This window comes from Prionailurus bengalensis, chromosome A1 (assembly GCF_016509475.1).
Source record: "Prionailurus bengalensis isolate Pbe53 chromosome A1, Fcat_Pben_1.1_paternal_pri, whole genome shotgun sequence".
Lineage (NCBI taxonomy): Eukaryota > Metazoa > Chordata > Mammalia > Carnivora > Felidae > Prionailurus > Prionailurus bengalensis.
The window spans coordinates 78375798-78403618 of record NC_057343.1 but is presented as its reverse complement, the minus strand read 5'-3'; the positions used below and the strand labels follow the sequence as shown (position 1 = coordinate 78403618).

Here is a 27821-nt window from a genome sequence, read left to right as displayed (position 1 = left end):
CCCCCCCCCGCCGACAAGCATCCTTCATACCGCTGCTCTGAGACCTCCGTGGTTCCCCACCAGGCAACTGACATTATTCCTATCAGTCATGCTCAGTCTTTCTCGGACTAGAGAGTGTGTTCCTACACAGAAACATACACTGACCTAAGTGTTCCAGAATTGTTGAAAGAGATACTTTGGGAATAGTGATATGTACAGCTGTGTATATCTACAAGAACTCTTTCCTATCGTTAGACAAAATTGCAAGTTTTTTAGTATCAGGGCCTGCCTCTTTATAGATCTAGTGCCTTGCTGTTCAAATAGACTTTCAGTAGTTATCTGTTGAAGGAAGAAAAAGCACATTGTTAAGCAGAATGTGAAGCTGTGCGTAATGTTGCTCTCCCCCTCCTCCAAATTGGTATTTCTCCCAAATGAAGCCTCCATTACAGTGATGTCCAGTCTTTCTCCCGCCACGACATCTGCGGAATGTCTTCTTTCCCTACTGCTAATTCAGATGTATTCTTACATCTTCACCTGGATTGTGCTGCTTTTATCTGTGATGGCTTCACAAGACACATACTGCCTCACCATGGCCTTGTTCCTGGTTTAAAGGCACAGACCACATCTGGAATCATCTCAGAGCTTGTGTAGTGCAAGGTTTTTGTGTTAACTTGTCTTGTTTTCAGTTAAAAAAGTTTTTAAATGGCTTATTTATTTTTGAGACAGAGAGAGAGAGAGAGAGAGAGAGAGAGAGAGAGAGAGAGAAAGAGAGAATGAGTGGGGGAGGAGCAGAGAGAGACACACACACAGGATCTGAAGCAGGCTCCAGGCTCTGAGCCATCAGCACAGAGCCTGATGCAGGGCTCAGACTTGTGAACCATGAGATCATGACTTGAGCGGAAGTCGGAAGCTTAACTTACCGAGCCACCCAGGCGCCCCCTCACCTAAGTCTTTAGTCCCGTGTTACATCTGCATGTAATGTTTTCCTTTACAAAACTTTGAGTGCACATTTATAATGATGGACAACTAGAAGTTAAGACACACATGCCAGTTTGTAGCCTTAAATATGAACTTAGTAAGTGAAACTTAAGATAATAACGCAACAAAGAAGTCACGAGACTAATTGTGAAGATTTGTCTGACCACTATGCCTAATGTCATTATAACAAAATCTGATCCTTAAACCTTTGATTGCGACCAAACAATTAATTTTGCAATGCGCTGGGGCATCCGCCCTTGTTTACCGTGCAAAAAGGCAAAGTGTGGATCTGCTTACTGAGGTTAATTGTTGCTTTCACGGCTCACTCACCCTCTTCCCTTGTGCCTTGGGGGATTGTTTCAGACCTGTGACGTTCTTGTGAAAATTGATATCCATGGTTTATGGGCCACAAGGAATAATTTAAATGGTGGCGGATCCTTGGAGGTGTTCAGTATAGTTAGGCATGTATGTTTTAAGGTGACAGTTGTGAGGTTACAAAAGCCGTGTCAGGCTTTCCTGGGCTAACATTTATTTTATGTTAAAATAATGTCCATCATGATTTGTATACATTTTTAAAAAGTTTCTTTTGAAGAGAGAGAGAGAGAGAAGGAGAGAGAATCCCAAGCAGGCCCCATACTGTCAGTGTGGAGCCTGATGTGGGGGTTGAGCCCAGGAGATCAGGACCTGAGCCCAAACTAGGAATCAGAAGCTCAGCCAGCTGAGCCACCAGGCGCCCCCTACCTACTTCTGTTTTATACGCATTTTTGTGTTTATGCTTTATATGCATTGATATTAAACAGATTTAGTATTTGGTTATGACAGATTCAAGTGTGAGTCCAGTCTGCACCTTTGCTCCCCAAAGTGCAGTCTGTGGACCAGCAATGTTGCTTCATGGGGGAAGCTTGTTAAAAATGCAGAGTTCAGGGCAACAGACCAAGAGATGAGACTTAAACGGCCCATGTATCTGAATCCCGGGCTCATCCTGAAAGGGTCTGCTTGCTCAGGTCAGTGAGCTCCGGAGCCTCCCAGACGTGCCGGCCGGAGGCAACACCAGAGCTGTGAGCAGTTCACTCAACAGCCGCTGGAAGAGGGGAGATGGCTCTGTTCTGCCCCAGAACTGCAGCTCTCTGTCTACAAACCAGGGTCCCCAAAACAAAAGAAGAAAATCCTTTCTATCAAACTTTGTCAGTTGGAGAGGGCCCCAGCTCCCCAGTCAACCACTCATCCAGCACCTCTAAGTGCCGGCCGGCCAGCCGCTGTGTCTGATACGTTGCGTGTTTATACAGTTGTTGATGTTGCCTACAATGCTGGTGTCCTCCAGGCAGCAGAAAAGCACCACGTGAAAAAAGATCAGTTAATACAGATGACCATGAAATGCATTGAGGAATTCCAGTGTATTCTCTCACACTCTTACAGTATTCCTAAATTTAGAATCAAAGGAAGCATCCAAAGCATGAAACAAAATCAGAATCCAAACTGACCCTACGGGTTTAGGAGAGAAAAAGGGAAAGGAGCTGATCCTTGAACGCATAAGAAGCAGTCCTGTGAGCCACTGAGATCACTGTCCTCAGCTCTTACTACCAGAAGACCAAGTTTCAAGCAAAACAAGTTATCTGATAGAAGAGATTTCCAGTACAGAGATCCAGGTGGAGGTGAAGAGACCACCAGCCTATGGATTAAAAATTGTGGTTTATCAGAATGAGAAACCTCTGCAAATTGAAATAGAAGTTGAATTACCTAGTGGTAATTCAGTATCTCTGTGACCTTAGTGTTTCTGAGGAGGACTTATTGATCTAGCTCTCTGAGAAGTACAGATTGCATCTGAGCCTTCCAGAATATGCATACTGAAATGACTACCGCAGAATTTATCAAAGAGAAGACTACATTAGTCATCACAGTGCCATTGGTGTTAGTCAAGAGGATCATCTGCTTTGGGTTTTTCACGTGATGCTTTCCTGCCACCTGTCTTGTGAATTACGGGACCTTCATTATGGGTAAAGAGGTAGTTTATCTTAAACACTAGTGTCATATTTTCTAAGTGTTCTTTTTCACTGAATGATGTTTTCTCATCAACGGTTTATCTTTATCTTTTCTGTTTTAAACTCACTTTTTCTCCCTCTCAAACTTGGCCTGAAGCAGACACTACTAAACATGATATCGTCATGATACACTTCTTTTGAAGGTATTTCTCATGGTCTTAAAGTACCAGATATCATTGGGGAAATTCTGTTTTTTTCCAGGTAACATGTAAGAATTCTTGGTTTTCCCATTGGAAAAAAAAAAGTTTTTTATCTCTAGCAAATTGTCACATGAGGAATTAAAAACAAAAGTTTTACAAAGCAGAATTCTGGTGCTGCCCTGAACTACTACGTCAAAGTTGGAATTCATAAGAAACTCTATCTTGATGTTTTCTATGCACATTAAAGTTTGAGCAGTGTTCTACATCTCGATGAAATGTACTCTTCGTTAATGTGAATTACTATTTGGGTTTGAAACACTGCCATTGTTGTTGGGAAATTTAGAGCCCCTAGAGAAATAATTTAATATTTTTCACACACAAAAAAGTTTTCTAGCTTCCACCTGGAAGATGCAGATTTTACTCTGAGGTCACACAGATGTGATATTGTGAAAATTAGACACAATGTCTTTAGGTACCTGGAAAGCAAGATTTCATTACATACTCTGTGTATAACAAGCCTAAATATCATTGAAAGTAGGTTTTTGTTTTCCTCGGTTGTGACCCATTTTTCCTTACTTTTCACATCTCTATATTATGTAGAATTCTATAAAAGTGTCATAGAATTATATATAAATAAAAACTTTGGCCAAATGAATTAGCTGGATCTACTTTTTTTTAATTTTTTTTTTAACGTTTATTTATTTTTGAGACAGAGAGAGACAGAGCATGAACAGGGGAGGGGCAGAGAGAGAGGGAGACACAGAATCTGAAACAGGCTCCAGGCTCTGAGCTGTCAGCACAGAGCCCGACGCGGGGCTCGAACTCACGGACTGTGAGATCATGACCTGAGCCGAAGTCGGACGCTTAACCGACCGAGCCACCCAGGCGCCCCTGGGTCTACTTTTTATTACTTAAGTAACAGGGCTCCGGGTTGTCCTGAACAACATTTTATATGCTGACAAATGCGACCAGTTGTAACTTCGGGTTAGTCCTAAGTATAGGGTAGACTGTAGCTTCCCCCCGTGTGTATATATATATATATATATATACATATGTGTGCAAATACACGTGCACTCAAGCATATTTTGGATTAATTTTGAGCAGCTAATAGTTTTGTCTATCAACCGAAGTTCATTATAGGAGCTGTGGCAGTTACAGAGATAAGTAGAGAACAGTTCCTGCTTTCTGGACATTTATAATCTAGTATGCAAAATAAGTTGAACAGAAATCACTTTGGAATGAAATGCAACAAAAGAGCTCCTGATTACTTTTGGACAGGGTAATCAAAAAGACATTCTTGGATAAACTGGTATTTAATTGAACCTTGAAAGAAACGAGGCACTCCACCAGGTAGAAAAAAGCAAGAGCATTTCAACTGGAAGCAACAGTGTGAACAAAGACAAGAAAACCAAAAATGATGAGCCATGGAGTGAAATGGCAAAATCCCAGAAAAATAAAATGATGTTTAAACAAATACCAAAAATGGAAGACCAAGTATTCTGGTTGACTCGACACCACAATATGCACATCTTCTACCCTTTCTAATAGCCTAGGTGTAGGAAGACATTATTCTTGTGAATACTGGTAGATGGAAACAGTCCAGTGAATTTAGAAGACAGATGTGCAGACTTTTCTGACTGTAGTGAACTACAAACTCACGTGGTCTCAGAATGAAAACGTCATTGAGAGACATCTCTACTTTCATACAAAGGACAGAAATCCTTTTTGATTCCTTCATGATTTCCCTGCTGGTTTCGCTTAAATTCATTTATTAAATTTTTTTTTTCAACGTTTATTTATTTTTGCGACAGAGAGAGACAGAGCATGAATGGGGGAGGGGCAGAGAGAGAGGGAGACACAGAATCGGAAACAGGCTCCAGGCTCTGAGCCATCAGCCCAGAGCCTGATGCGGGGCTCGAACTCTCGGACTGCGAGATCGTGACCTGGCTGAAGTCGGACGCTTAACCGACTGCGCCACCCAGGCGCCCCTCGCTTAAATTCATTTAATGACAGGTTTTTTTCACCAAAATTTTCAAGACAGCTTTTGGAAAGCTCTTTATGTCTTGAGTTGATTGGACATCTGAATAAAATCACCCAGTGATCTGCTTGTTTGTAACCCCGACTCCCAAATTAAGAAATTGAGAACACATCCTTTCCTTCTATTTAGACCTCAGATGTGTGTGTGTGTGTGTGTGTGTGTGTGTGTGTGTGTGTGTGTGTGTAATTTCCAAATATTCTGGTATCAGTTTTTGGACTAGTTCCCAGACTTTTCAATCTAATGGACCAATAAATTCAAATCAGATCAAAAGTTTCACAGATGATTGCATTAAAAATCACTATCAAAGTGCCTGGGTGGCTCATTCGATTAAGTATCTGATTCTTGGTTTTGGCACAGGTCATGATCTCACGTTTTGTGAATTCAAGCCCCGCATCGGGCTCTGCACTGACAGCACATAGCCTGCTTGGGATTCTGTGTCTCTCCTCTCTCTTTGCCCCTCCTGCACTCTCTCTCTCGCTCTCAAATAAATGAACAAACTTAAACAAAAATCACTATCATGTACCTAATTTCATTTTTATTGCATAAATAAAGATATAAATTTCACTTAAAAAGTAGGAAGAAAATAATCTCACAATGAAACAACCCCTATTTGACAACTTAATTTTGTCATATGTAGGAAAACTATGAACGATATAGTTCTTATTTTTCTCAAAGGGTTCCTTGGATTTGAGAAAATGTCTTTGTGGTCAGCAGAGACCAACATTTTGAAAGCACTCTTCAGTGTGGCCTCTATTTTGTAAATATCTCTTATTAAAACGTCCAATCAGAACTGAACACAGTACTCCTCAATGTAGTCTGCTCCTGTTTGGATGTGCCCTTGTGTCCGTGCAGCCACGAGCTGTGTTAGCTCTTTTCTGTTGGCTTCTCCAATCTCTTTGTTCACCTTACATTCAGATTCCCAGAGCTGCTACTCCACATCTTTATTGGTGCAACTAACTTTTTAAACCTAAAGGCAACACTTTGTATTTATTTGTATTCATCTATATCCTGTTAATTTGGCCCCAGTGTTGGCATTTGTTGAGAACTTTAAAAATAAGGGTGCTGTATCTTTGTAAAGTTTATTTACAATGTCTTCAGGCTGTCAAAAGAATTTGAGCAGAAAAATTATATAAAACTCCTCATAGAACGTATTCTGTGTATCAATAGTGTGTCATTTTTTCATTTGCCTTGACAAATGAAAATTGAATCAGTTTTAAAAAAATTCTGCTAGTTTGAAGGTTTGGCAAACGCAGCATTGTATTTCTTCATCATCTGTTTAACATTTTTTCATAAGGAGGTTTTTAAAAATAAAAATTCTATATATTTAAGGTGTACAATGTGATGATTTGATATAAATACACAGAGTGAAATGATTACTACCGGCAAAGTAACATCTTCTCACAGTTCGCATATTTTGCTGTGTGATGAGTGTATATAGTATTATTATTTTTTAAATATTTTGGGATGAAATTATTTTAAGTTTATTTATTTATTTTGAGAGAGAGAGAGAGAGCGAGAGCACAAGCAGGAGTGGGGCAGAGAGAAACAGAGAGCAAGAGCGAGAGCGAGAGAGAGAGAGAAAGAGAATCCCAAGAAGGCTCCGTGCTGTCAGCACAGAGCCTAATGTGTTTCTTGATCCCACGAACTGTGAGATCATGATCTGAGCTGAAATCAAGAGTCAGACGCTTAATCAACTCAGCCACCCAGGCGCCCCAGTGTTATTAAGTATAGTCATCATGTCCATACTTAAAATTTTTTAATTTGCATGTTTATTTATTTTTGAAGGAGACAGAGAGAGAGACAGAGTGTGAGCAGGGGAGGAGCAGAGAGAAAGGGAGACACAGAATTCAAAGTGGGCTCCAGGCTCTGAGCTGTCAGCACAGAATCCTATGGGGGGCCTCAAAGTCACAAACTGTGAGATCATGACCTGAGCTGAAGTTGGACGCTCAACTGACTGAGCCACCCAGGTGCCCCATGTCTGTACTTTAGATATTTAGGTTTATTTATCCTACACAACTGCAAATTTATACCCTTTGACCAACATCGTCCTATTTCTTCCCAAACCTTAGCCCCTTGTAACCACTCTTCTACTCTCTGGTTCTATGAGCTTGACTTTTTAAAAAAAGTTCCACATATAAGTGAGATTATACGATATTTGTCTTTCTCTGTCTGACTTATTTCACTTAGCACAATGTCTTCCAGTTTCATCCATCTTGTCACAAATGGCAGGATTTCCTGCCTCCTCAGGGATGAATAATATTCCACTGTATATGTGTTTCTTCTGAACCATTCATCTACTGATAGACATTTAGGTTGTTTCCATATCTTGGTTATTATGAATAATGCTGCAGTGAACAGAACACAGGAATACACATATTTCTTTGAGATACTGATTTTGTTTACTTCGTATATGTACCTTGACATGGAAATTCTGGATCCTATGGTAGTTCTATCTTTTTAACTTTTTGAGGAATCACCATATTCTTTCCATAATGGCCGTACCAATTTACATTCCTACCAGTAGTGCACCAGGGATCCCTTTTCTTCACATCCTCTTCAACATTTGTTATCTTTTTGTGTCTTTCATAATAGCTGTCTTAACTTGTCTGAGGTGATGTCTCGTGGTTTTGATTTGCGCTTCCCTGCTACTCGTTGATGTTGAGCCCCTTTTTATGTGTCTGGTGGCATGTCTTCCTTTGAGAAATGTCTGTTTGGATCCGTTGCCCATGTTTTAATCGGGGTTGTTTTCTTACTGTTGAGTTGCTTGAGCTCCTTATATATTTTGGTATTAACCCCCTTATCAGATACATGGTTTGCACATTTTTTATCCATTCTGTAGATGCCTCTTCACTCTGTTGCTTCCTTTGCTGTGCAGAAGGTTTTTAGTTTGATGCAATAACATTTGTCTGTTTTTGTTTTGTTCACTGAGCTTTTGGGATCACGTCCAAAGAGTCATCATCCAGACCAATGGCAAGAAGCTTTTCCCCTATGTTCTCTTCGAAAAGTTTTATGGTTTCAGGTCTTACATTTAAGACTTGAATCCATGGTGATTTGATTTTAGTGAGCTAAGGGTCCAATTTCATTCCTCTGCGTGTGGAAAACCAGTCTCAGCCCCATTTAGTGAAGGGACTGTCCTTTCCCTATTGTGTGTTCTTGGAACTTTTATTGAAGCTCAGCTGACCATAAATGCTTCAATTTTTCAAGTTTTGGCAAATAATAGCGTTGTATTTATTCATCGTCTGTTCAGAATTTTCAAGAAGTCTCCACTGTTTTTGTCATGATCAGATTTGTTTAAGTTAAAACAGTAACAAGAAAGATTTTTTATTTTGCTGCCAAGAATTTGAACAATAGATTTGGGGTCTGGAAGAATCAAGGACTGAAGTTCGTTGGTAACCTGTAAGCAGAAGCCAGTTAAAAATTGGAAAAAATGACTATACACCTTAGAAAAGTAATAAGACTTGCAGAAGTTAGAAATGTGTCAATATTCTAGGAAAGGCCTTCGATAAGAGGACAAACATCCAAAGGGCAGATGGCCAGAGAGAGAGCCGGGGCCAGAAGGACTATTTCCTAAGGAAGAAGCTTTGTTCTTGTGTGGACTGTTTATCTAAAAGGTGGCAAGTTGACTATGAACAAATTGTTAGGAATCTGGAATCTCTTTGGAAGGATTTAGAACATAAACTAGTTGGCTTTAAAAAGCAACTATGAATCTCATAAAAATCTGCTTTCATCTTATTAAACCATAGTACTACGGTATAGCCAGTCTAAATGTTGGCTAATACAACTGTGAAAGATAATTAGAAAATTTGTAGGTTGGCATTCTAATGTAGAAGAAAAGAAAAAGTGTTGTGTAATTTGTGTAATGAAGCTATGTTGGATACACAGGTAAAATATCTGACATGCTATAAATTACTAAATTCAAGTCATTTAATAGTTTTGTTTCATTGTGTACCATGTAGCAATGATTAAGCCTTTATTTCATATATTACTGTTTTTCTAAGATCAACACTGATAGGGTAATAGAAGTAAATATATTTTGCAAAATTTAAAATTTATATTTTTGATATATGTTCAAAAATTCTGTGTGCCTTGATTACATCAATTTCATTTGAGATTAATTTAAAGTGTATATAAATATGTATAATGTGTTTGTAGTCAATAACAGAGCATTGAGTAAGTTTGAGTTTCCTTTAAGTTATTTTGAGGCGGGCAACCATTCACAGAGGATAATATCTATGAATTTCTGCAGTATATTTCTCATCATGATTTAACATCTGAGACATAATTATTTTACAAGGTAGTGCCTTAATAGGATTTGCATTCATACATATTCAATACCATTGAGCAGGTGATACATACAGTAAAAGGTTCTGTTAAAATTAATTAGGTCTGTTTTAAGGAATAATTATTATAGTTCTGTAACCTGTACTTGTATGAGGTAAATTGATCCAATCTTGTAATTGATAAATAAATAGGTGGTTTTAAAGTAAAATACTCAACTCAGTTAGTTATTTGTGGTTAATTCAAAGACCAGTTGTTTGGCACCAGATAGCTGTCATTTATTTATTTTTTTAAAATCTAAATAATGTCCTCCAACTCTTTACAAAACAGAGATATTCTTCAAGGTCAGTTTCTTATTATCTTTAACCTGAAAGAAGGCTTCCGTAAGAATACAAATGCGACTTCTCTTTTACCTCTACCTTGGGCAAAGCCATGTGAAATATTATTGGAACACACTCTGGTATTTTGCTATGAGTCTGAACAATAATTTACCCACTCCAGGAAGGTTAAGGTATGTCATCCAGCTAAAACCTCCTAAGCCTACAAAATAGATTATTTTATGGGAGAGCAGCTTTCCTTTCTAAGTATGCTTTGCCCCGGAGGAAATGAAGTTGCCGCTTTGGAATGCTTAATAGCACATTCCCACAGCATTGTAACTCACAGAGATTAATCAATTTCTGCTCTGTTTTATCACTCAGTCAAGAGGCTTCCCAATTAAACTTACCACCCATCAGACCTGCACCTCTGAACTCTAGGATGCACCCTTTAAAGGAGGCTTTCTCTGTCGCTTTTTTTTTTTGGTTACCCTACATTATAGATCCGATTTTAAAAATCAGTTATTTCAAATTTAGTACTGTTTAGCTTTTTAATAAAATAAATACTCCTTAAGGAAGTTTATTTTCTAATTTTAAATATTATCTAATTTTAAATATTTTATTTTATGACATTTTAGTGTAAACTACTTCCATGGTAACATTTAAGAAAATATCATTTAGGGTCTACGATTCTCTGTTAGAATTGCCCAATGAAGTGAATATGGTATAATTATTATTTTAATGGAAAGTTAGCGTCTACTTAAAAGTTGTTACTTAACACTTTAACATCACTATTTGTGAGTTTGTGTTTGCTTTTGCTTTTATTTATTTATTTATTTATTTACCAAAAATAATAATATTGTCGTGGCTAGGGATTTGTCCCAAAGAGTAACTTTTATTTTCTTTTTTCCTTCCCTTTTCTTTTCCAAAAAAAAAAAAAAAAAAAAAGGAATTCGTGTATTATCCATTTCATTCCCAAACACATCCAGATATAAAAAGTTTAAATGGATTGTAGTTTATGACGAGACTTTAAAAAATATGATCTAGGTCAGTGTAGTATGAGTTAAACACGAGTCAAATCATTTTATCTCCCTTCCTTGAGAAATTCAGTTCCCATGGTGACCTTGTGTAAGACCTGGATAGACCCTCGTGTTGGACAGCTGGATGCTCATGCACCTTTTCTCGTCTCGGTGGATGACATCCTTGCTGTAAGCTGGCTCTGTTTTCGTGCAGATGATACGCTAAGCTTCTAAACCCGTGCTGTCTCATATGGCAGCCCCCGGCTATGTGGCTATTGAGCACCTGAAATGCTGTCAAGTGAGATTGATGGAATGCATTTGTACAATTTTATTTAAGTTCAGTCAGTTTAAATTAAATTACCGATTTAAATTAAGTATGCAGTATAAAATAAATTCACATTAAGCATACCTTTATTGTTTTGCTAGGACTATATTTGACCTTTGACATTTTAGCATATGATTAAGATATGTTGCTAATGGAAAAAAATACAAGATTTCAAAGATATGGTATGAAAAGAGAAAGACCATCTCAGGAATAATTTTTATTTTGATTCCATGCCGAATGATAAGATTTTGGATATATGATATTAAATAAAATTTATTATTAAATTTAATTTCACCTGTTTCTTTTGCCCTTTTTAATGGTTACCAGAGTAGTTAAAATTACCTGTATGGTTTGCATTGTATTTCTTTCTTTTCTTTTCTTTCTTTCTTTCTTTCTTTCTTTCTTTCTTTCTTTCTTTTTTCTTTCTTTCTTTCTTTCTTTCTTTCTTGTACGTTTATTTATTTTGAGAGAGAGAGTGTGAGCAGGTAAGGGGCAGAGAGAGAGAAAGAGAGAGAATCCCAAGCAGGCTGTGCACTGTTAGCACACAGTCCGATGCAGGGCTTGAACCCACAAATTGTGAGATCAATGACCTGAGCCAATATCAAGAGTTGGACACTTAACTGACTGAGTTCCCCGGGTGCCCCACGCATTGTATTTCTATTATATATACAGCTCTGGCTGTTCAGATGGCAGAGACACTGACAGTTCTCTATGTAAAAGTGAACTTGGCAGTGAGTTCCCACGCAACTTAAAATTTTCTCTGTCACTACAGATTCTTTCCTTTTTAATCATTTAAGAGAAAATCATCTTAGAACGCAGTTTCTAAAATATGTTTTTGACAATGTTAAAAAAGGTTTCTTAGGGTTTTCTTTCTTTCTTTCTTTCTTTCTTTCTTTCTTTCTTTCTTTTTAAATGTTGATTTACTTACCTTGAGAGACAGAGAGTGCAGACAGGGGAGGGGCAGAGAGAGAGGGAGAGAGAATCCCAAGTGGTCTCCACACTGTCGACGTAGAGTCTGACATGGGACTCGAACTCACTAACTGTGAGTGTATGACCTGAGCTGAAATCAAGAGTCAGACACTTAACCAACTGAACCCCTGGGGCCCCCTTATATCTCAGGGAAGTTCCCAAATTGATTTCCAAGGAGCGTCACCCCAGAATAGTATTCTGTGGATCAGATGATCAGATGTTGGAAACTGTATTAATGGTTATGTTACTCATTTTGCTGCTCATCTTCTAGTCTCAGGGCACAAACGACGTGGCCTTGCCTCGTGACTCCCCCATATGTTACATGTGTATTGTATATTGACACTTTCTCTTGTGGCTCAGTGGCCTTTTTTCAGCTGGTTGACTTTAAATTTATTTATTTATTTATTTATTTATTTATTTATTTATTTATTTTTGAGAGAGAGAGACAGAGTGCAGGCAGAGGAAGTGCCAGAAAGAGTGGGAGATATTGACACTTTCTCCTGTGGCTCAGTGGCCTTTTTTCAGCTGGCTGACTTTAATTCTATTTATTTATTTATTTATTTATTTATTTATTTATTTATTTATTTTTGAGAGAGAGACAGAGTACGAGCAGAGGAAGTACCAGAGAGAGTGGGAGATATAGAATCTGGGGCAGCCTCCAGGCTCTGAGCTGTCAGCAGAGAGCCCCACGTGGGGCTTGAACTCATGGACTTGGAGATCATGACCTGAGCCGAAGTCGGATGCTTAATTGACTGAGCTACCAGGCGCCCCAAGCTGGTTGACTTTAGATTCTTCACTTTTCTGCTCTCATTCATTCCCACATCCTCAGACTCATCCTTGGCAGGTGAAAGAACAAATAATATAAGTAAATCAAGTAATGTGCATGAGATTCCCTACCCCACTGTTTAGCACATAGATTTTCATATGCTAAACATTTCTAATTCTTATTACTAGCTTCAATTACATATTCAAGATATTAAGCTAATTACCAGAGGGCATTCAATGCTTCTGATTCAAAAATTATTCCTGACTAATGAGTATTAATTAATTCTCAGGTCAGTTAACAAATATTTATTGAGTTTACATTGTTCAAAGAACTGTGTTGTCAACACTGGAGATTCAGGAGAAATAGACACATGGAATTTAATAATCTGAACTCACGGCGAATAATCGTATCGGTAAAGGAATGCAGTATATTTAGCAAAAATAGCCAATGCTGCTGTAGCATACAGACTTGTTCACTTATTATTTTGAGATTTCCATTCTGCTCCTTATGTGGAGGAGATCTTATGTGCAGCCTCAAAGCAATCGTTTGTACATAACAAATGTAAAAGAAAGGTGAGTTTTGTGTCTTGTTAACTGCAAACTACAATTGAAATATTTTTACATACCTCAAATTAGTAAAGAATATAAAGTTACCTACCGAGAAGGTAGACAGACCAGTACTTGATAGAATTTACAGCTTTTCATTTTCTTGTGCCTTTTACTCTTTTTGGAATGACTTAACATATAACATCCCGTTTGCTCCTTGGTAAGAAGTAGGGAATCTGGGAATGTTTTCACCATGCCTTGGAAGAACTCTTAGATTACTGTAGTTGAGATTCACCTTTGTCATTTTGTCAGAATTGAAAACATCACTTACAGAGATAACAGGAGCTCTTTCAATTGACAACTGGTTCACTTAAGATGCTCCTCATTAGCAATCAGAACAGGGATGGTATTTGGTGACACATAAAATCGTTCTATGAAATATGCTGCTGATCGTACACAGGAAACGAATCAGAAATAATTAAATTTAGAAGTAAATGTTTTCCCTTTTTTTCTTAAAAAAATTTTTTTTCTGATGTTTATTTTTGAGAGAGAGAGACAGAGCAGGAGCAGGCGAGGGGTAGAAAGAGAGGGAGACACATAATCCTAAGCAGGCTCCAGTCTCTGAGCTGTGAGCACAGAGCCTGACGCGGGGCTCAAACTCACGAACTATGAGATCATGACCTGAGCTGAAGTTGGACGCCTCTACTTGGAAGTCAGACTGAGCCACCCAGGTGCCCCTCCCTTTTTTTCAATTTTAACTTGTTACCATCTCAGTAGAGAGTCATTTATACATTTTAATAGATGTAAAATGTTCGATTTGAAACATCCAGATTTGAACACGTTTGTTGAAATTTGAAAAAAATGCCCAGAACTCTTCTTGAAGAAACACTACTCTTTCCATTAATCTTCCAGAAGATCATTACATGACATACTTTTGGTTATTGGTGTCAAACAAAAGTGAAAGCCGTGATGAATGTGGATTACAGAATATGGACATATGAGACTCTTCACTGCCTTTCGTATTAGATTTATACCTGAGTTTCACCATCTTGCAAAAGTATGAGCCTGTTGAACAAATATTTATTGAGCTAGGTGTTTGGGGAAATGAAGAAATAAGTAAAACAGTCTTTGCCCTCAGAATGCATGGAGAATGACAGGCAGAGGAAGGTAAAACAAATGTACAATTAACAAAACTGAAGTTTGTTTTTTTTTTTTAGTTCACTTCCTGACTGTTGGAAGAGAACCTTTGTTTCAGTAGAGTAGGAGAAAGATCCCATTTGGTGAAAGGCTTGATCGTCACAAAATAAACATTTGCAATTAGCTGCACAGGATGGCTGATCTTTACAGGTAGAGATGGAACAAAATGCCTTACAAACAGGAAGAACCATGTGGACATAAGAAAATGTAAATCATGGTCAAGGTCCAGCAAATACTGCTTTGTTTATAGCATAAGGTAAGTGTGTAAGCATTCGGGGCTCAACATGGAAATAGAAGTCAGGTTGTAAAGATTTTGACTGTCATGACGCCCATTTTATGCAATGGACAATGAAAAAATACAATTAGTGAATGAACTGTAGGAATGTCTGTCAGTAAAATGGATCAGAGTGGAGAGAATTTGCAGGAGTATTGGTTTGGATAGAAACAAGATTTGTGAGCCCGAAGCCAGCTTTCTTTGAGATGAAAGTCCTGGTGAGATTCAAGCAGCTCAGGAAACTACTTTTGCATAGAAATATGTCCATCAATAACTTCAAAAAAACATTCACAAGTAAAAGGTTTATTTCAATTTTTAAAGTAAAAAGATTATTTAATCATTTGATTCAAAATGTAAATGGCCTTGGAAAGTTTGAGTGGGGATTCCTTCACACTCGAATATGAATCATTGTGGTCGCTTTTCTTCTTCCACTCCGAGTTCACTGTAGTTCCCCACACAGATACAGTCTTTTAGAATTGGGTTCAGTTAACCAAAAAAGCTTAAAGAATTGACAGAGCAAAATTGATAGAACTGTGGAACTCTGCTGTCATAAGGGGAAGTTTGAATACATCTCTCTCAATTACTGATAGGTCAAGAATATGAAAAATAAGCAAAAATAGAGATTTGAACAACAAACGTTATTTATTAAAAACTGCTTAAAACTACAGTGTGTATATATAAGCTCTTTTTAGTTACATATTGTGCATTTATTTTTTAAAATCATCTACTAAGCGATACATAAAGCACATCCTAACAAATTTTAATCAGTGTTGAAGAATTCATATTACACAATGATGCGGTCTGGCAGTAGGGTTTAGGGGAGGAGAGGAGCAGGAGCTCTTCAACCCCACTGCCCAGTCTCACATCCTGTGTTCCTTACTTACTGAAGACTTTGGGAAGATGAATATCCTTTTTCTACCTCTTTCCCCGACTACAAATAGAGATAATAATCGTACTGATTTTGTAGAGTTATTAGGAGCATTCAATAAATTAAGATGTGGGAAATACTTGGTAAAGTGCATGGAACATAGTAAAATGATCTAAGAATCTATTGAACAATAGTTTCATAGAGTGTGGGGACAATAGACAAGAAAGATGTCTTTCCGAACAAGGCAAGACTTTGTCTGGACAGAGGTGTAGAATGGGAGTAGGGGTGGAAGCAAACATGTAAGATAAAGGGCAGAAAGGAGCCCAGTAACTGGGAGATGAAGGGAGGAGTCAGGAATGTGGAGATAAAAAAACAAAACAAAACAAAAACAGGCAAAATCCCCTGTTTTGTGTTGAGTGGGTTGGGTGACAGCGATGGTATTGGACGCTGACTACACCCTATTGTTGGTTCTGTTCCTGGCAGCGCTGGAGATGTCCTTACAAAACCTAGGTAGTGGCGTCTTGGGGGATAATGGCATCTTGTGTCAGTAGTCGCTCTCCCTCATCATTGTCCGCATGTCATAGGCTGTGAGCCCCTGCTCGACTGTGTGGTTTTAGATATTCTTATGGACCTGGAACAGAGATGGCGCTTCTGTGCTTCCTATGTTATTGAACACAACCTGGTGTTGTATGTTTTTAGGCAAGTTTAATTTGACTGCCAATTTTCTGTGAAGGTCAAAAATTGTGCCTTTGGGTTTAGGGCTTGGTATACATGTTCACTGATGTTCTGATAGAAGGTAGGAGCCATGGTAGTCTCTGGCTACATTTATTAACAGGAACCGGTTCTATCTCAGAGTGATAGTCAGATGCCTGCATGAAGGACGGAACATTTATGCTTCATTCGGTCTGATTTTTGGGAAACATATGAAGGCTTGCTTGAAGGCCCTGTTTAAAGAGTTATTACACCATGTCTCTTTCCAATTATATCTTGACAAGAAGCTTCAAAATTTTAGTGCATCTGTGGGGAAGATGTAGAAAAGAGCTATGTAAGAACACAGACTTTTTGATGGCAACATCTCGAGGTAAATAGAGAGTAACTGCTAAGTGCAGTTGTGGGTGAATTAAAGAACAATCGATCTCAAAAGTCTCTGCTAAAGCAAAGTGCTAAACAGTGAAAAATTGAGTTCTTTAATGGAATGTTTTTGTGTCATGTCTTGAGAGGAAACCTGAGCTCCCCCCCACCAACAGAACATCTATTTCCTTTAGACACAAGATTGAGTCATCAATATTTATTAAGCACCTTGAGGTGAGCCCGGATCTGAGTTACCGCTCTGCCTCACTGGCTGTAATAAATAATAAATATTGGCGCTATGTTCGAGAACAGGAATACCCTGATTTGAGAGTGTTTTTTTTAATCAGAAAAAAATAACATAGGTCGTGATAAATATTTTATAATTTTTTTATTATTTATCTATGGGAATCCCATTATGAAATAAAAAGAAGTAAGATTGGACCTGTGTTGGCTAAGGAGCATTAGCAGCTTCAGAGAGGATGTTAGAACTTTAAGAAGCTTCCATAATCTCATGCGATAGTCTCAGGAGCGTTTATGGAAACTGAGTGTTGGGGAGCCACAGCAGTTTGGTAACTCCCAGCTCTTGTAAGACAGAAGCGCTAGCCGATGTCGTCTCTCCTTGTTCCCTCTTCCCACTGTGTCCAGATATTCTCTGCCTTTAGTCTTGTTCTGCCCAACTCTCTATCAGTGGACAGCAAACCTTGCTTCATAAGTTATCAAAAAATAAGTCAGTATAACCGTGTGTCATCTTGTTTCTGTTTTACTTGCCTTCTAGGCGCAGTGGAAAGCCAGTGTCTGCTCTGTGTACTATACTTTGTGCTGCAGAACTTCCCAGGGTAGATCGGAGTATGTATAGGGTCATATTTGTTAAGAGATTTATATTGAAGTTCGTAATGGTTCCAACCTGCTTGTTGCCGATGAGATGATCATGAATATAAACGAAGGAGGATGGAAACGCTGTACGGTTGAATCATTCATTCAGGATGTAGCCAGATTCCCACATAGAGTCCTGACACTGAGGCTTTTCTCTCCAGGAAGCAACTTTGTTCCTACTGGCATCCCTCAGTTGGGTTCATACCTGAAGAACTGAGCCCCCGAATGCCACATGGCGTATTTATATATTTTTTACTCCTTTTGTCTTCCATATATGGTAACACACAAACATGCAGTTGGATTAAATGTTCTCATGTTACAAGGTCATGAGGGATGCATTGCCTTGAGGCTTTTTTTCTTTCCTTAGGGAAGGGACCCTCCCACAAGGAGCGTCGAGGACCTTGGTGTGCCACACATGGAAGTGAAAGGAAATGTACAAGCAGATCTTTTTTGCTAAATTCTTATTGGCCTAGACATGAATCTTAAGGTCTGTACTTTTGGAAACTTGAGTTTGTCTTAATTTTGAGAATATTATCATGCTAAACCATGTCATAGGAGAATATGCATACATTTCAAATGGGAATTTATCGAACTCCAATGAGAGTACCACTTTCACAGAAAGCAGATATCTCAAGTCGGCATGGCCACCATTTTGTGTTCTTGTAGTCAGACCAACGAGTGAAACTGAAGTATAATCTCAGGTTTCTTTTGAGATCATGGATGTAGAGGAAGAAGCATGAATTGCATGATTCACATAGACCAATGTGCTATAGGCTTGTGCCTGTCTTTACCCCTACTTTCTTGAATAATTAATTCTAGGATGATACACCTCACCGTTTTTCTCATTGGTAAATTCTTTATTTGGATATGTTAATGTCTTTGGCTAAGTTTTGGCCTTGGGGATATCATTTTTTTAAGTCTTTGGGTACTTGTTTGTGTTTTAACAACACTGACAGTAACTACCATCAATTAATCACATGCTTAATATTCGCCAGGCACTGTGCTTGACTTCGAATGCATTATCTGTTTGAATCCTCACAAGCCTGTGGGGAGGTCTTCTTCCCTTTCTGGCAAATGGAAATGTTCACATGTCAGAGGATTTAAGGAGCCTGCAAAAGCTCACACTGGGTTAAAGCCAAGACTGTCTGACTCAAAGCCCTCTCTGTCTGCTTGCTTTCTGTGCTTCCTTTTCATAGTCACGTCCTTGCCCCACAGCCAACCTGGCTGCTTCTAATATATACACTTCTGCCTTTTCTCTTCCACTCTGTCTGTTGTAACCTTCTTCTGGGCATCATTATTGGCTGCCTAGACTATTGGATTAGCCTTCTACAAGGATTTCACAGCTCTCTTTCCCAGTGCTAATGTATTTTACACAATGGAAAGATCAATTTTCCTAAGGCACATGTGGATCATGTCACTTATCCTTTAAAAAAAATCATTAAGGGTTCCCATCACCTACAGACAATAATCACAATTCTTGGGCAGATTTACGGTATGTTCTGTGTCTAGTTACAGCATTCCCTTGCAACCCTCTTCCTGCTCACTTCACACAGCGTATGGCCCAGCCAAACAGAAATACTCACTGTTCTTCATACAAATCTGTACAGCCTCTGTATATTTCTCATCCCTTTTACTTTGTTAAGAATATCCTCCCTTTCTTCTTATATCCTATATCCTAACCATCACTCATGACTTAACCCACTGAAGTGGGACCTGTAGTGACGGACTTGATGTATAATCCATGGTTCCTTTCTTCTTTAAATACCATCTCATCTCCACTGATGCTTCAAGTATAGCCCCTTTCGTGAGCTTCCATAGCACTTGATCTGCACCTCCTCTGTTAGAGCCTCTATTATTTCTCATATTATACCAGAGTGATTGAAGTGTGCCATTTCCTACCAGAATATAAGTGCCTTGTTCCAGAAGTTAAGGCTGAAACAAGGATTTGAGTGCAAACAATTTATTTTGGAGTTGATCCCCTAATGGGGGAGGGAAGGGAAGGATGTATGGTTGGAATAGGTTGATGGTCTGAGAAGCTGAAGTTTCAGTCCCCTGGAACTCTGTGAGGCTTTGTAGTGTGTTCCTGCCCCGAGGGAAGAAGTTGGGTTACTGTGTGCTAAATTCCCTATGGCAGTGGTTGAAGGCCACGCCCAGGTAAACTTAACTCCCTAGCCCATCCAACCTGGCCTGTGAAGGCTGAGCCAGTCAAACCAGAGAAAGATAGAACCACACAATGTGCCTGGGAAATGTGTGTGTGGGTAGGATTGCAGGTGTCTGTCGCATGCCTCCAGAGAAAAATTTTGTGGATTTGTCTCTGTATTCTTAATGGTGTCCATAATTCTTAGCATGGTGCCATTCATTCATTTGCTCCTTCATTTCAAACTGTATTTCTGGTATCTATTAGATGCCAGGCCCTGTGCTTTAGGGGTTGTGACTATATCCACGAACAAGACTGTTATCAGTGCTGTTATTATAAAGTTCACCAACCATGAGAAGGGCCAGTAAACAAGGAAGGAAATAAACAGAGGGTACCTCTGTATGTGCTGAGTAAGGACACCTGTAAGCAAATTGTGTTTGCCCACAGCTAAGTTAAAGAAGCAAAAACTACATCCAGAGAATTTTTAAAAATCGAGTGGGTATGGCTTCAAGACTGAGATGTGTGCCAGTGAGCATGATTCTATATGGCTGTCTTTTCACACTTAAGAAAAAATCTTAGCCTATCTATTTAAAGCTTTTTTTTCCCAATTATTATATAGTGGCTTTAGGCATATGAATTCAATAAGAGTGCCTTTCAGAAAGACGATATAAAAACAGTTAAATAGGTTCTCAATAGCTGTTTCTTATTAATAATGAAAGCATTTATCCTTTTTTCATAACTTTATCTACAAAATAATTAAATTAAATTAAAAGTAAATTAAATTAATTAAATTAAAAGTAAATTGATTATGTCCTTGATCAATTTATCCTTTTGCAAAAGTTTCTCCTAGGAGAGGTTAAGTTATTTCCCGGTGTAGAATTACTATTTAGCAAGGTTTCTTTGTGAAATGGTAGGAAATATTCTAACCACATTTGCCATTTGGGAAACCAACACTCAGAGAAAGTCATAATAGTTGGTGGAATTTCAACATCCAATTAGCACCATAATCTAATGTAAATAATATATATGGGACTTGTATATCAGATATGCCATTGATGAATCCATACATATTGTCATGAATGAATTATCTTAATAGTGATTTGATTTTGTTGTATTATAACTAACAAAGTGCTACTCAAGAGAATCAGTGTTATGCCTAGCATATAGTGGGAACAAATAAATGTGTATTGAATGAATGAATGAATGAATGAATGAATGAATATCATGGTCGCTGCTACTCTAGCTCCTAAATTTGATGATATCTGAAGGTGTTCTGTACTACCTTCATGTTCACCCACCCCCACCCCCACTCACCCCCTTTAACACACAGAAATAGTTTACTTGCTTTTGTTTACATTTCAGAGCATATACTTTATCCCTCCCTGTGAAAGGTCCAGTGTGATTTTATTTTTCTGACCCCCAAGAAAACTGGCAGGAACCGGCAGAGTATTCTAACCATTTGGCAAACCATTCTTAGACAAGTGATGCATGCAAAATGTTGCCTATTCATAAAATGATCATGTGGACTGAGTACATTCACTAATATCTGAGAGTCATCTAAGTTACTCATCATTTGATTTATGCTAAAGTAGGTGAAACTAATAAGCAAACATTCTTAGCTTTATAATTGCAGGTATTAATTTTATTATACTTCACAGTTGAATCTGAAAGATTAATAGTGATTAATAATGCAAGGACAGATGCTGTGTAATTTCAAGAAATTCAGTAGAAATTACATTTCATTGATATTTAAGTATTTCTTCACTAATGCCTCCCAAAACCAAAAATAGTAATTTGAAATCTCCATTCTTCAATCTCCATAGATAAAGAGAGCAGATATAATGTTAGCAACAGGACCTCATGGATTGTGTCTATCCTGATTCTATTCTACGGTTTTGTTTCTATTCTTAATGAGATATTTTCATTATGTGTCTGTCATTGCCAGTGGGAGAATGTATACTTTTCTGTATTCATAGAGGTGGTTTTTTACTTGAACTTTATAAAAACATTATTTTTGGAATATAATTTATGGAGAGCATATATAAAGTCATACTGATTTGAATACATTGTAGAGCTCAGTTCCTCTAGATCCTAATAAATAGCAGTTTACCTTGCACAGTTGGTCTGGCAATAGTCCAGTGATGCATTAGATATGTGTTGGTCACCATAGTTCTTGATGATTCAGTGAGGTCAGTACCAGCAGGTGAGAGTTTGTCCGATGTATGTCCAGAAGACCCTGCAGTCAGACCTTTGAGCGGACGTGCCCTTTGATGATAAAATCTCACTTCAGTTTTCTTTTTGCAAGTTGTACACAGCCCTTTTGGAAATGTATTGACTCCATTTCCAACTGCCTTTTTATTTACCCATTTTATTTATTTTTATTTTTTTTTAATTTTTTTTTCAAAGTTTATTCATTTTTGGGACAGAGAGAGAGACAGAACATGAACGGGGGAGGGGCAGAGAGAGAGGGAGACACAGAATCGGAAACAGGCTCCAGGCTCTGAGCCATCAGCCCAGAGCCCGACGCGGGGCTCGAACTCACAGACCGCGAGATCGTGACCTGGCTGAAGTCGGATGCTTAACCGACTGTGCCACCCAGGCGCCCCTATTTACCCATTTTAAAGTTGTAGGGGGAAAGCTCTTAACGATCTTTGTTATTGAGCAAAGTGGTATTGCCGTTGTTTCAGTGTGTTTTCCTAAGGTACTGATTATTTGACCCAAGTGGAGTGTCAGGAGGATGAGAAAGAGTTTGGGGACAAGGAGTGAGGAACAGCAGGAAGATTGGGCAAAATGCAGGGCCACTTGAAACTAATATAGTTGCCATGCCTTTGGTCTGGTTGGATGGAGACTGTCTGTCAAGGTCATGAGTCTACAGAATGTATAAAAGACCATCAGAACCGAAAATGACAACCTGTTATCCAAAGCACGCTTCTCATATGTACGCATAAATATTAATTGGAAACATTTTAAGAAGCATTACGGTACCCTTTTCTTTTGTGGCTGGACATAAATATAAATGCTATTAACAATTTTAAAAAGAATTTTCAAAAATATCACCAGGTTTCTCCTAGAAACAATACTTGAATGAGACCTGTGGTTAGTAGGTGATATTGACTTAGGTTTCATTTTGTTGCCTTTCCACAGTAAAATAGTTCTGAGTATATTTTTTAGATGTTTCAGTGTTGTGCCTTAATATCAGACTGAATGAGTAGCATTTTTACTGCTACTTGTGTGCTTATATTTATGACTGTGCAGAAATTCTGTACTTTCCAAGTGACTTCATGTGTTTTACTATCTCTCCTCCCAAATCATACATGGATGCACTTTGTATTCTTCAGAAAGAATATTCTGACTTGTATGTTAAAAGAAGAAGGAAATTGTTTCTATTAGGCACACAGACAATATTATGGGTCATTTGCAATACTTTTATAGATCACTGATACTTCCTCCAAAAATGTGAAAAGAAATCTATAAGTAGTTAGGAAATGTGTTTCTACTCTGGTTCCTTTAGATCCTCTGGAAGTTATTTGTGCGGGAGTATACAGTGAAACTAAATAAAATCTAATGTTTTATTTTATTCCTTTTAGGGTTAAGAAACCTTAATCTTTTAGGGTTAAGAAAAAAATGATTATAATATAGGAAATGTAAGTGGTTAATAAATATGGAAATCACATATCATTATCAGAATTATACAGATTGTAATAATAGTGATCTTCCAGTTTTTCCGATCAGTAGTTTAAAAATCATTTAGTTTTAAAATGAGCATATCCTTGGGGCGCCGGAGGGGGGCTCAGTCGGTTGAGCGTCCAACTTCAGCTCAGGTCATGATCTCACGGCTTGTGAGTTCGAGCCCTGCGTCGGGCTCTGTGCGGACGGCTCGGAGCCTGGAGCCTGCTTCAGATTCCGTGTCTCCCTCTCTCTGCCCCTCCCCTGCTCACCCTCTGTTTCTCCCTCTCTCTCAAAAATAAATAAACGTAATTAAAAAAATTAAAAAAAAATAAAATGAGCATATCCGATGCTATTTAGGATTCAGTGAATGGGAATTCTGCATTGCACTGGAATGTTGATAAAACCTATTTCGAAAATCATTTGGCTCAGTAAGCTTATAAATATTCATCAGTTTTGACCCAGGAATTTCATTTATTGTTATCCGCGTAGTAGAAGCAACAACAGAGTGTTGAGAAAGGTCTCATGAAATCATTGATAATAGTCATGAAAACTGGAAATTACATAATGGCTAATAAAGAGGTTACGGGTGCTTCTGTATGAAATACTGTCATGCAGCTATTAACAGTCATGTTTACAAAGACCTAATAGTAATACTTTAGTGTTCAGAATAAAGGAACATCATGGAAAGGTTGATGTGGTCTTCAGCTGGTTTCCAAACTGGTTGAACAGACAAACCATGACCCTACAATTCATGGAAATACGTATAATTAGAAATGTAAACCTGCTCCAATGGTTGGCAGGCCATTGGGATTTCCTCACTTTCTGGGAATCCCTTGGCAAGCTAGTGTAGAAAACATGAGGCTAATATTGTGGGGTGGTTTTCATTTTTTGTTTCCTTTTTTAAATTTTAGAGAAGGGTATTGACCGCCTCTATGTTCGCCCTTCTTTCGTAGCCTTTATTCTTCTCGTCTATCAGTGCCTCTTCAGACTCCAAATTATCTATGAGTCTTTGATTCACTCTGGCTGTTTTCATAATTTGTTAACTAAAGGCAGTAACTTGAATGACTAGAATTTAGAGGTAACAGGATTGAGCTGAGAAAAAGGACCATTTAAACCCCCTACCATTTGAATGGTGGATCTAACACCCACATTAAACTGTGGGCATGTAAAATGTAACTTGGAGCCGTGCTCTGTGCTTGGGATTTCTTTAGAGAACTAACAGTAGGTGCATTTTAAAAAGATTCATAACTAAGCACAAAGGAATGGGTCTGTTTGCTGCTTATTTGTGTGGATTTATTCCTGCCTATGAATCTCAGCATCTTATTTTCAGGGAAACCTACTGAAGGCAGAAGTAGTGAGGGCATAATCAACCTGTGGGAACAATCCTGTGAACGAACTCCAGCAGGGGAACGTTATGCAACCTCAGAAAAGCTACTTCTCCCAGTGCCTCTGTGTGCACATGCAGGTGTCCAAATTTCTCATGGAGCAGACTGCAGCTGTTGGGTACAGCTTACAAGGGGTGTTTGTGTGTGTGTGTGCATGCATGCATGCACACACCACCTCGGTGCAATTGTCAAAGAAGCCATAAAACACCACCTTTATTCTCTTACTTTCCATTGGGCTGTAAATCGCATTGTACAACCAGTCAGCACATATTGTCAATATGCTGGGACTGTCCTTGCCCTCAGAGTCTTCATAGTCTCCTAGGGAGCATAATGTTAACATAAAAATAACTGCAAAAATGGTAAAATGGGATAAATGCCATGAGAGAGGCATGCAAGTCAGAACAGAGAAAAATTGCTGACCAAGAGTCAGGAGTTCAAGAGTACACAGCTATGGTTCTTGGCTAAGAATGTGTTCAACGACAAATCCAGTAGCTGAGTAGGTGCGACTTCCAGATTCCAGGGCCCTGTGCACATCTGCTTTAGGCTCATACCAGTACATTTTGTGGGCGAGGGCATGTTGAAAGGCAAGCCTGTATTCTTTTGGCAATAATCTGTTAATGATGTGGATTCAAATCTACAAGGCTACAGCCCTTTGTACAGTATCTGTTGTTTTTACTAACGTGATAAGATATTTCAGTGAGGGAACCACTGCTTGAGAAAGAAAAACTGTGTTAATTTAATGGATTAGTATGAAAATTCATGAATTAAATAAAGGTAGACCCCTGGAGAAGAGAAGGAACTCCTGGATCAAGAGCACCTTCATTCACATCCTGTAGATAGAGTGGACAGTTCTTTGGGTTAATAAATTCTTCCATTAGGATAAAAAAGTGCCTAGAGCACTAATACATTAGTTGTTCATTCCTTATGGCAGTTTCTTAAATGAGACACATGTCTAGTCTTTATCAGCCTAAGTGACCCGGGGTGTTGTTCTACAGAAGGCATAGCAGCATGTTGAGAACCACTTTCCTGTCACCACCTCCTGGAACGTCCCCATGGTTTACTGCAGATCCTCCTGGATTGCTCTACTCAAGAGAGTAAACTCCTACTCTAGCCATTTTTGAAGCCTTCTGTTTATTCAGACGGGCTTATATCTTAGTTCTTTTGTCCTCTTGCTGAATTTCTACAGGCAGTGACAGAATTGGGGTTGTGTGAGAGATTTCAATGCCCCTTGCAATTATATGCATTTTGGTTTGTCCTGATGTGCCTTGAACAAAGCAAAATTACATAAAGAGATAGTAATACCTCCTAAGTCTATTTCTTTTTTAAAAAAGCAAGGCATATATTAGTATTAGTCTAAAATAGCAATATAGTTGTATTACCTTAAAACTAAGGAAAGAAGTTTTACTTGTTACTAATCTTCATAATGAAGATAAATCAATGACATATAGCAAAAAACCTAATAGAAAAATTATGACAATAAAAGCCACCAGGCTCATTAGAAAGCTTAATTTATAAAGTTACCTCAACATATCATGTGACATCGGAGTCGTTCCTAGGATATAATTCATATCTACTCCCCAGAATAGGGAGGCCAAAAGACAGAAGGCATATGAAGAACTTGGCCTTGCTACCACGTCACTTAATGTAGTAGCATCAGCCCACTGATGATTCCTGCAACTGAACTCGGGGAAGGTCATCACTGGGAGCATCTATGGTGTTGCACTGCAAGGCAAGAGAAAACCCAAGGATCCTTTTCATTCCTTCAACAGCATCACAGTGAACTTAAGGAAAGAGCCAAGAGCTAGCTGCAGAACAGTGAAAACATAGTCACTTTCCTGCTGCAATACCAGTGGTCTTAAAAAAAAATCCTCGTAAGTTTTGGATCCAGAAAGATGAATTTTTGGCTCTTGCTGCCAGTAGATGGGTGACTTGGATGAGAGGCTGATCTCGTTGAGCGTAGTTTTCTCTTTTATATAATATAGATAATAGCACTTATGTCAGAGGTATGCTATTAGGATGAAATTTAAAAGGTATGGAATGTACTCACATTGCTAATAATGATGTTGAGAACTACCACTGACAGGCCTGTCTCTCACTGTATGCTGACGATTTGTATAATATTACATTATAACCTCCAAATGATGGTTTCCTTCCACTTCCGTTCCCCCAGGACACTCCAGGCACCATTACCGGCCAAAGTACAGACAGTGCTGTAAATCCCCCTCCAGGTGGGGAAGTTAGACAGTAGCTGACTGGTAAGCCAAGTGCCACCTGGGTGCCCAGAGATCAAAGACCATCGGTCCTGGGAATAGAAACTATAGATGCAAACAGAAGAGCCTGCCTGTCCATGGCAAAAACAATTTTCCACCAGGGATCTTGGTTAAGAAACACTTGAGAGCTCAGAAACACCGATCAAGACTTCATCTTGATGAAGTGGCAACAGCAACCTAGGCCACTTATTCTCATCAGAGCTCCAGAGAAAGAGGCTTTTCATAATGCAGTGTGGTTTTGATCAAGTTTTAGCTCTACATATGACAACTGGATCTACTGTATGTAGTAAAGGCATACCGAAGCCAATACGCCTTTGTGGCAGACTAAATAACGGGCGTCTCAAGATTCCAAGTGATCAGGAATATAACGTGGTTGGATGAATGAAATAATTAATTTACACAGAGTGGCCAACTGTTTTCAGCCAATATCTGAGTCCTGGCAGCTTGCCTTCTTCTCCTGGCTTTAGAATGCTGACTAGCCCACTTTATTCTGGAAGATACTATGAAATCAGAGAAACTCACCTCTCTAAAGTCCCCATCTGAATGCACATATGTTTAATTTTTCTTTACTCTTAGATGCAGCTGGGAGAAGGGTAAGTGGCAAAAGAGGAAAGAGCAAATGAACTGCCTGCACTGCCTCAAACAGACCCTTTTAGAAGCCGTGATCACAAAATCATCTTTTTACTA

At 38.6% G+C, this 27821-nt stretch overlaps 1 protein-coding gene and 1 pseudogene across 2 annotated transcripts in view; both read left to right on the top strand.

The window, feature by feature from the left end:
- NALF1 (NALCN channel auxiliary factor 1) overlaps window positions 1-27821 on the top strand; it is a 630837-nt gene that overhangs the window by 94157 nt on the left and 508859 nt on the right. The gene's annotated exons all lie outside the window — the stretch shown is intronic.
- LOC122484831 lies at window positions 1941-2944 on the top strand (annotated as a pseudogene).